Below are 11,395 nucleotides of genomic sequence, written 5' to 3'. Positions count from 1 at the left end.
TGTCAACATACCTTGGTCTTTCTTGGTCATGCACTTGTGATAAGTCACTGTAAATGTTAAAACAAGTCTAATATTGTTCAATTAAAAAGTGTATATGGTCCCACAGTAGAGTTAATTCTACACTTTCAAAATTTCAATTTCACAGATATTCTATAAATAGTTGCAAATTAAGTTAACATTGGCCAACACTGGTTTTTGTTGGATTTCCTTCCTTTTTACATTTAATAGTGACTACCTTAACACACAGGGACTGGCAGGGTTTTCAAAGTGTTGTTACAAAGTAGCAATGCAGGTTGAGGCCCACAAATTGGAAACAACATTGAAACAATTGTGTGGTGGTTGTGCATTTGCTGGATAGTAGGCAAATTTGCTATTAACAAGCCTAACTGTCCAACAATAAAGCATGAACATGAGTAATTAGCAACAGCAAAAAACAAGTGATGTTAAATATTCATCACTTAACATAAACCCGGAAACAATGGGTAGCCATTCATATTTTTACATTTCCCTGGAACATTTATTTCCATGAACATTAGGGAGGTAGTTTTAAAGTTCCAAGAATGTTTTTTTTTAATGTTTATACAATGTGTTTTTGACAACTTTCCTGCAAATTCATGAAAGGTGTCACAGCATGTCAGGGCATTAAGCAGAAGTATTGGAAGCGTGTTTATAAGAACATCAGTAGTTAAAGCGACTTTGGGTCCTTAACAGCGACTTTGAAACATTGAAAAGCGCTAAATATACTGAACAAAAATATAAACGCAACATGTAAAATGTTGGTCCCATGTTTCATGAGCTGAAATGAAATGTTCCATAGGCACACATTTTGTAATGACGGTCGTCAGGAATGGACCAAGGCGCAGCGGGTTGAGTGCTCATAATTAACTTTAATGAAAACACTTACACAAACAAAACAAAACGATGGACGACGAATACGGACTTGAAGGCTAAAGACAGCAATTCAAGAGACAACCTCCCACAATTTACAAACACAAACACACCCTAAGATATAGGACTCTCAATCAAAGGCAACTAGACAACACCTGCCTTCAATTGAGAGTCCACACCCCAATTAACTAAACATAGAAACAGACTAACTAGAAAGAACAGTCTATTTCTAACAGAGCAGTGACCAAAAAACCCTGGAATACATAAATCAACTACCCTCTACATAATACACACACCCCGAACCACAAACCAAATACCCTCTGCCACGTCCTGACCAGCCTACACTAACAAAATAACCCTCATACTGGTCAGAACGTGACATTACCCCCCCCAAAGGTGCAGACCCCGGATGCACTTCACACACAAAAAAAACAAACAACAAATAACCCCCAAAACACTAACAAATCCTCAAAAGTACATGGGAGGGAAGGGTGCTCCTGCAACACCCCCCCTAAACTAAAGGGAGGGAAGGGAGTGTGGCTGCCGTCACCGACGGCACTTGTGCTACACCCCCCCTCCCCAACCCACCTATACAGGAGGTGGTTCTGGCTCCGGCCTACTGTCTTCCAGAATGCAGACAGACTTGCTCAGTTTTGGGCCGTAGGCAGACTCCCCTCGTTCCGGATCGTAGGCAGACCTCTTCCGTTCCACTCTGTAGGCAGACTCATTTGAAACACAGTTACTAATAGACTTACTCAGTTCCGGGTCGCAGGCAGACTCCCTCGGTTCCGGACTAGACACTGCTGCCGGATACTCTGGACTGCACACTGCTGCCGGATACTCTGGACTGCACACTGTTGCCGGATACTCTGGACTGCACACTGTTGCCGGATACTCTGGACTGCACACTGTTGCCGGATACTCTGGACTGCACACTGTTGCCGGATACTCTGGACTGCACACTGTTGCCGGATACTCTGGACTGCACACTGTTGCCGGATACTCTGGACTGCACACTGTTGGCGGATACTCTGGACTGCATACTATTGCCGAACTCTCGAGGCTGGGCTGACGCACTGGAAGCCTGATGCGTGGTACTGGATGTACCAGTCTGGGGACACGCACCTCAGGGCTAGTGCGGGGAGCGGGAACAGGCCGAGTCGGACTGGGTTGACGCACTGGAAGCCTGATGCGTGGTGCTGGTACTGGAGGTATCAGCCTGGGAACACGCACCTCAGGGCTAGTGCGGGGAGCGGGAACAGGACGAGTCGGACTGGGCTGACGCACTGGAAGCCTGGTGCGTGGTGCTGTATATGCCAGACTGGAAACACACACCTCACGGCTAGTGCGAGGAGCGGGAACAGGATATATTGGACCGTGAAGGCGCACTGGCGGTCTCGAGCGCAGTACTGGCTCCACCCTTCCTGGCTGGATGCCCGCTTTCCCCTGACAAATGCGGGGCGCAGGTACTGCGCACACCGGCCTGTGAATACTAGGCCTCGACGCCGTGCACATCACTCCAACACACGGGACCTGACTAATAATAGGCTGCCCCCAATAAGCACGGGGATTTGGCTTGCGGCTCAATCCTGGCCCTGCCAAACTACCCGTGTGCCCCCCCAAATTTTTTTTATTGGGGCTGCCTCTCCGGCTTAAACGCCAGTCGTGTTCCCCTGTAGCGTTCCCGGTCTTCGTTCCATTTTCTCCATGGGCCCTCTCCGGCCATAATCTGTTCCCATGTTCATTTCTCCCGTTGGTCCAACTCAAATTCCCTTTGCTCCTCAAAGTCCACCTGTTGCTCCTTCCTCCGCTGCTTGGTCCGGATTTGGTGGGAGGTTCTGTAATGACGGTCGTCAGGAATGGACCAAGGCGCAGCGGGTTGAGTGCTCATAATTAACTTTAATGAAAACAAACAAACAAAACGATGGACGACGAATACAGACTTGAAGGCTAAAGACAGCAATTCAAGAGACAACCTCCCACAATTTACAAACACACCCTAATATATAGGACTCTCAATCAAAGGCAACTAGACAACACCTGCCTTCAATTGAGAGTCCACACCCCAATTAACTAAACATAGAAACAGACTAACTAGAAAGAACATAGAAATAGACTAACATAGAGCAGTGACCAAAAAACCCCGGAATACATAAATCAACTACCCTCTACATAATACACACACCCCGAACCACATAAACCAAATACCATCTGCCACGTCCTGACCAGCCTACACTAACAAAATAACCCTCATACTGGTCAGAACGTGACACATTTGTTTACATTCCTATTAGTGAGCATTTCCCCTTCGCCAAGATAATCCATCCACATGACAGGTGTGGCATATCAAGAAGCTGATTAAACAGCATGATCATTACACAGGTGGACCTTGTGCTGGGGAAAATAAAAGGCCACTCTAAAATGTGTAGTTTTGTTACACAACACAGTGCCACAGATGTCTCAAGTTGAGGGAGCATGCAATTGCCATGGAATATCCACCAGAGCTGTTGCCAGAGAATTTAATGTTCATTTCTTTACCATAAGTTGCCTCCAATGTCATTTTAGAGAATTTGGCAGTACGTCCAAACGGCCTCACAACCGCCGCCCATGTGTAACCTCACCAGCCAAGGACCTCCACACACAGCTTCACATGTGGGATCATCTGAGCCCAGCCACCCGGACAGCTGAATTTGCACAACTGAAGAATTTCTGCAGAAACTGTCAGAAAACATCTCAGGGACGCTCATCTGCGTGCTGGTAATCCTCTTAAACAGTCTTGACCTGACTGCAGTTCGGTGTCGTAACCGACTTCAGTTGGCAAGTGCTCACCTTCGATGGCCACTGGCACACTGGAGAAGTGAGCTCTTCACTGAAGAATCCCGGTTTCAACTGTACTGGGCAGATGGCAGACAGCATGTATGGTGTGGGGTGAGTGGTTTTCTGAAGTCAACGTTGTGAACAGAGGTGTCAGTGGGGTTATGGTATAGGCAGGATCCTGAGGCCCATTGTCGTGTCATTCATCCTCCACCATCACCTCATGTTTCAGCATGACAATGCATGGCCCCATATCGCAAGGATCTGTACACAATTCCTGGAAGCTGAAAATGTCCCAGTTCTTCCATGGCCTAAATAAACACCAGACATTTCACCCATTGAGCATGATTGGGATGCTCTGGATCGACGTGTACGACAGCGTGTTCCAGTTCCTGCCAATATCCAGAAACTTTACACAGCCATTGAAGAGGAGTGGGACAACATTCCACACAGGTCACAATTAACAGCCTGATCAACTCTATACGAAGGAGATGTGTCACGCTGCTTGAGGCAAATGGTCACACCACATACTGACTGGTTTTCTGATCCATGCCCCTACTTTTTTTTTTAAAGGTATCTGTAACCAACTGATGCATATACGTATGTATTCCCAATAATGTGAAATCCATAGATTAGGGCCTAATGAATTTATTTAAATTGACTGATTTCCTTATATGAACTGTAAATGAGTAAAATTTTAGAAATTGTTGCATGTTGCGTTTATATTTTTGTTCCGTGTAAATACCATTCATTATTATTATTTGGTGAAGTTAACAGAATGTTCCTACATTAGGTTGCATTTATGAAAACTTTGGTTTGCATTACGCTATTAAAATGACATGCAGTGAAAAAGTATTTGCCCCTTTCTGATTTTCTCTATTTTTGCATATTTTTTTATACTGAATGCTATCAGATCTTCAACCAAAACCTAATATTAGATAAAGGGAACCTGAGTTTACAAAAAATTGATACTTATTTTATTTATTTAATTAACAAAGTTACGCAACACCCAATTCCCCTGTGTGAAAAAGTAATTGCCCCCTTACACTCAATAACTGGTTGTGCCACCTTTAGCTGCAATGACTCCAACCAAACACTTCCTGTAGTTGTTGATCAGTCTCTCACGTCGCTGTTGAGGAGTTTTGGCCCACTCTTCCATGCAGAACTGCTTCAACTCAATGACATTGGTAGGTTTTCAAGCATGAACTGTTCGTTTCAAGTCCTGCCACATCTCAATTGGGATTAGGTCTAGACTTTGACTAGGCCATTCCAAAACTTAAAATGTGTTGCTTTTTAGCCATTTTCATGTAGTCTTGACTGTGTGTTTTGGATCATTGTCTTGCAGTATGACAAAGCTGCGCTTTAGCTTCAGCTCACAAACAGATAGTCTGACATTCTCCTGTAGAATTCTCTGATACAGAGCAGAATTCATGGCTTCTTCTATTAAGGCAAGTCGTCCAGGTCCTGAGGCAGCAAAGCATCCCCAAATCATCACACTACCACCACCATGCTTAAGGTTATTTTTGTGGAATGCAGTTTGGTTTTCGCCAGGCACAATGGGACCCATGTCATCCAAGAAGGTATACTTGTGAATCATCTGTCCATAGAACATTCTTCCAAGAGTCTTGATAATCATGCAGTTGCTTCCAGGTGCTTTTTGGCAAACTTGAGTCAACTTTTTGGACTACATGGTAATTCTGGGGACATACAGTACCAGTTAAAAGTTTGGACACACCTACTCATTCAAGGTTTTTCTTTATTTTTACTATTTTCTACATTGTAGAATAATAGTGAAGACATCAAAACTACAGTGCCTTGCGAAAGTATTCGGCCCCCTTGAACTTTGACCTTTTGCCACATTTCAGGCTTCAAACATAAAGATATAAAACTGTAATTTTTTGTGAAGAATCAACAACAAGTGGGACACAATCATGAAGTGGAACGAAATTTATTGGATATTTCAAACTTTTTTAACAAATAAAAAACGGAAAAGTTGGCCGTGCTAAATTATTCAGCCATTTATAACATTAACAATGTCTACACTGTATTTCGGATCAATTTGATGTTATTTTAATGGACAACAATGTGCTTTTCTTTCAAAAACAATGACATTTCTAAGTGACCCCAAACTTTTGAATGGTAGTGTACTTAATTAGTTACAGGCGTCCCGTCAATGGGACAGTTGTAAATCATGCAGCGCGATTGCAGTGTCACGATTGCAGATTTTAGAGAAACAACAAATGTTGGTACATATAGGTGTCTTCTATCGGCTGAAAGCTTCAATTATTGTTTATATAACTGCACTGTCCAATTTACGGTAGATATTACTGCAAACAAACGCCATGTTATTGTTTGAGGAGAGCTCCTAACAACAAAACACTTTTTTCACCGCGATATGTTTGATAAATTCCCCTCTGAAGGTGAAATGTGAACTTACATTCTGAAATCTTGCTCTGATTTATCATTCAACGGGTCCCAGAGATAACATGAAGTGTCGATTTGTTAGATAAAATCATTTTTCATATCCTAAAAATGTCCATATAGCATGCACAATCGATTTTGTATTTACACTAGTTCAATTTGCAAAGAAAGGAATCTGTGAAAATCTAACCCTAAACATTGTTTCAACCAGTCAAATCACATTCATATTTATTCCTCAGAGATCCTAGAACGTAACCAGACTTCACTATATCATTAGGAGTGTAGTATATCCTATAGGACACCAAATTTGGTCAGAGAGCGACGCCTTCATGGCACGCCGATGACATGGGCAGTCTTCACTTGATCAACTGTAACTTTGTCAAATAAGTACCAATCGGGGTCAAACAAAGCTAGCTAGATAGCCAATGAGCTGGGTTTTACGGGAGTATCAGGAAGCCCCGTATCTGTTGCAAAATGTAGCTGCTAAACTTATTCGACAGCAAGCCTTTTCCTTTTGGACAAAAATTATAAGAATATGGAGAGTTATGAAGTTATGAAAACTGGGTGTTTTGCAAATGTTGAACTTATAATATGGCTACTAATACTGGAAAAGCTAAATCAAAGTCCAAGTATACAGATTTGATGATATTCTTGCAGAAAAATATAATGTGAATGTAAATGTCTCCTTCACGATTTGCCCAAATGTACCTGGGTGACTTCACACTAAATGTCATGTAGTTTGCTCATACTTCAAGTTACGTGTCTGCACATACACTGCTGCCATCTTGTGGACACCATAGGAATTACAACCAAAGTGATGGCTAGACGTGGGACCTTTCTGTTTCATTTCAAAGATGGTGGTAGAAAAGAAACGGTTGTTATTTTCTTTATATTTTCTTCTACCAGATCTATTGTGTTATATTCTCCTACATTCAATTCACATTTCCACAAACTTCAAAGTGTTTCCTTTCAAATGGTACCAAGAATATGCATATCCTTGCTTCAGGGCCTGAGCTACTGGCAGTTAGAGTTGGGTATGTCATTTTAGGCGAAAATTGAAAAAAAGGGGGCTATCCCTAAGAAGTTTTTAAGTATGAAAAGTAAATGTAATTGCAAAAATAAACTTTTTACAAATTACTTCTATTAGGCAATCCAAACGGCATTAGGTTCTTGTTTTTTATTTAATTACGGATAGTCAAGGGCACATTCCAACACTCAGACATCATTTACGAATTAATCATTTGTATTTAGTGAGTCTGCCAGATCAGAGGCAGTAGCGATGAACAGGGATGTTCTCTTTATGTGTAAATTGGACCAATTTCATGTTCTGTTAAGCATTCAAAATGTAACGACTACTTTTGGGTGTCAGGGAAAATGCATGGAGTATAAAGTACATTATTTTGGGGGGGAATGTAGTGGAGTAAAAGTAGTCAAAAATATACAAAGTGAAGTATAGATACCCGTAGTACTTTAAAGTATTTTTACTTAAGTACTTTACACCACTGGCATTCTGGAACAATTGGTTTGAAAATATCTTATAGGCTACGTGTCAGATTCTCTTGACACATTTGACAATGAAAATGCTGATAGGGTGATCACACTGTAAGGTAGGGAGCTACAGGTAACTGCCAAAATAAAGGAAACATCAACATAGTGTCTTAAAACCTCTTGACGCGCTGATCCCGTATCCGGGATCAACATCCAGCGAAAAATCAGAGCGCCATATTCATAACCAAATCTAATAATTTCTGTTTCTCAAACATAGGACTATTTTACACCATTTTATAGATACACTTCTCCTGAATCGAACCACGTTGTCCGATTTCAAAAAGGCTTTACAGCGAAAGAAAAACATTACATTATGTTAGGAGAGTACATCAAGACAATAGCCACACCGCCATTTTCCGACCAACAACATGCATCACAAATAACCAAAACACAGCTAAATGAAGCACTAACCTTTGACAATCTTCATCAGATGACACTCCTAGGACATCATGTTACACAATATATGCATTCTTTTGTTCGATAAAGTTCATATTTATATATAAAAACAGCATTTTACATCGGCGTATGATGTTCAGAAAATATTTTCCCTCAAATGCTTCCGGTGAATCAGCGCTACAATTTACAAAATTACTATTCAAAAACATTGGTAAAATATAATATTGTCATTCAAAGAATTATAGATTAACATCTCGTGAATGCAACTGCATTGCCAGATTTAAAAATAACTTTACTTGGAAATCCCACTGCAATAAACGAGGTGCTATGCTCAGAAAAATAGGCTAGGCGATACAGGTTAGCGCCATCTTGGACTCATCTAAAATCAAATATACTATTGTAAATATTCACTTGCCTTTGATTATCTTCATCAGAAGGCACTTCAGGAATTCCCAGGTCCACAACAAATGTAGTTTTGTTCGAAAAAGTTAATCATTTATTTCCCAATAGCTCCTTCTTGTTAGCGCGTTCCGAAGGCTACTCAAAATGTACGAAGCGCACGGGACTTGTCGTCACGAATGTGCAAAAAAAATGTATTTACGTTCGTTCAAACATGTCAAACGTTGTATAACATAAATCTTTAGGGCCTTTTTCAATCAGAACTTCAATAATATTCAAGGCGGACGATTGCATTGTCTTACAAAACGTTTCAGAATGAGAGAGTACCCACGGGCATGCGCGTCATAGTAGTAATGGCCCTCCCCCTATGACAAACTTTCCAGGCCTCTCGTTCGGTCAGTTTTTACCGGAGAAGACTCAAACCACTTTGTAAAGACTGTTGACATCTAGTGGAAGCCTTAGGAAGTGCTAAATGAATCCTAACTCAAGGTGTGTTTCATAGGCAAAGGCTTGAAAGTGATTCCACAAATCAGATTTCCACTTCCTGTTAGGATTTGTCTCAGGGTTTTGACTGCCATATGAGTTCTGTTATACTCACAGACACCATTCAAACAGTTTTAGAAACTTTAGAGTGTTTTCTATCCAAAACTACTAATAATATGCATATCCTAGCTTCTGAGTTTGTGTAGGAGGCCGTTTAATATGGGCACGCATTTCTTTCAAAATTCGCAATAGCGCCCCCTGGCCTTAAGGTGCGTCAAGAGGTTTTAACCTCTTGGATGTGGGGCCACCACAAGCTGCCAGAACAGCTTCAATGCACCTTGGCATAGATTATACAAGGGTCTCGAACTCTATTGGAGGGATGTGACACCATTCTTCCACAAGAAGTTCCATAATTTGGTATTTTGTTAAGGGTGGTGGAAAATGCTATCTCAGGCCCCCCTCTAGAATCTCCCATAAGTGTTCAATTGGGTTGAGATCTGGTGACTCAGACGGCCATGGCTTATCGTGAAACATCAGCAAGTTGAGCAGTCTTCGTCACTGAAACTCCTGTCAGACGTGTCAACAATCACACCTATTTCAAAGTCACTGAGACCTATTCTTCTAGCCATTGTAGCCAAAATAATGGGCAACTGGGCCTGCTCAGCATTTTATACAAGACCCTAAGCATGATGGGATGTTAATTCCACACCTGTGTGGAAGCACTTGCTTTCAATATACTTTGTATCCCTCATTTACTCAAGTTTTCCTTTATGTTGGCAGTTACCTGTATAATGTGAAGTGAAGGGGGACTGTGTTTGTTCTCTTTGCATTGTGAGTGTAGTGTATGTGGTGAATAAGTATACTGAACAAAAATATAAACACAACATGCAACAATTTCAAAGATTTTATCACGTTACAGTTCATATAAAAAAAATCTGTCAATTGAAATAAATGTATAAGGCCCTAATCTATGGGTTTCACATGTCTGGGAATACATCTGTTGGTCACAGATACCTTAAAAAAAGGAAGGGCCTGGGTCAGTATCTAGTGTGACCACCATTTGCATCATGCAGCACGACACATCAGGCTGTTGATTGTGGACTGTGGAATGTTGTCCCACTCCTCTTCAGTGGCTGTGCGAAGATGCTGGATATTGGCGGGAAATGGAACATGCTGTCGTACACGTAGATACAGAGCATCCCAAATATGCTCATTGGGTTATATGTCTGGTAAGTATGCAGGCAATCGAAGAACTGGGACATTTTCAGCTTCACGGAATCGTGTAAAGATCCTTGCGACATTGGGTCATGCATTATCATGCTGAAACATGAAGTGATGGCGGTGGATGGATGACACAACAATGGGCCTCAGGATCTCGTCATGGTATCTCTGTGCATTGAAATTTCCATCGATAAAATGCAATTGTGTTCATTGTCCGTAGCTTATGCCTGCCCATAACATAACCCCACCGCCACCATGGGGCACTCTACTCATAACGTTGACATCAGCAAGCCGCTCGCACACTCAACGCCATACACACTGTCTGCCATCTGCCTGGTACAGTTGAAACAAATATTCATCTGAGAAGAGCACACCTCTCCAGCGTGCCAGTGATGGTGAGCGTTTGCCCACTGAAGTCTGTTATGACACCGGACTGCAGTCAGGTCAAGACCCTGGAGAGGACATTGTTTATGACAGTTTGTGCAGAAATTCTTTGGTTGTGCAAACCCACAGTTTCATCAGCTTTCCAGGTGGCTGGTCTCAGACGATCCCACAGGTGAAGAAGCCCGATGTGGAGGTCCGTGGTTGTCCTGGGCTGGCGTAGTTACACGTGGTCTGCGTTTGTGAGGCCTGTTTGACATACTGACAAATTCTGTAAATCGACGTAGGAGGTGGCTTATGGTAGAGAAATTAACATTCAATTGTCTGGCAACAGCTCTGGTGGACATTCCTGCAGTCAGCATGCCAATTGCATTCTCCCTCCAAATTTGAGACATCTGTGGCATTGTGTTGTGTGACAAAACTGCACATTTTAGAGTGGCCTTTTATTGTCCCCAGCAGAACACGCAGCTGTGTAATGATCATGCTGTTTAATCAGCTTCTTTATATGTCACACCTGTCAGGTGGATTGATTATCTTGGCAAAGGAGAAATGCTAACTAACAGGGATGTAGACAAATTTGTGCACACAATTTAAGAGAAATAAGGTTTCTGTGCGAATGGAACATTTCTGGTATCTTTTATTTCAGCTTATGAAACATGGGACCAACACTTTACATGTTGTGTTTATATTTTTGTTCAGTGTGTGTAAGTGGACAAAGGGAATAAAGGGTAGGGGTGTTCAAGAGAGGGCTTGAGTGTGAGATAGTGGTAAGGGGGCTGAAGAGAGGATTACATATGGTGGGTGGAATGTTGAAGAGGTTATGAGGTTGGGGGTGAGGGTGTTA

Source organism: Salmo salar, chromosome 13 (assembly GCF_965601325.2).
Source record: "Salmo salar chromosome 13, fSalSal1, whole genome shotgun sequence".
Classification (NCBI taxonomy): domain Eukaryota; kingdom Metazoa; phylum Chordata; class Actinopteri; order Salmoniformes; family Salmonidae; genus Salmo; species Salmo salar.
This window is presented reverse-complemented; position numbering follows the sequence as displayed.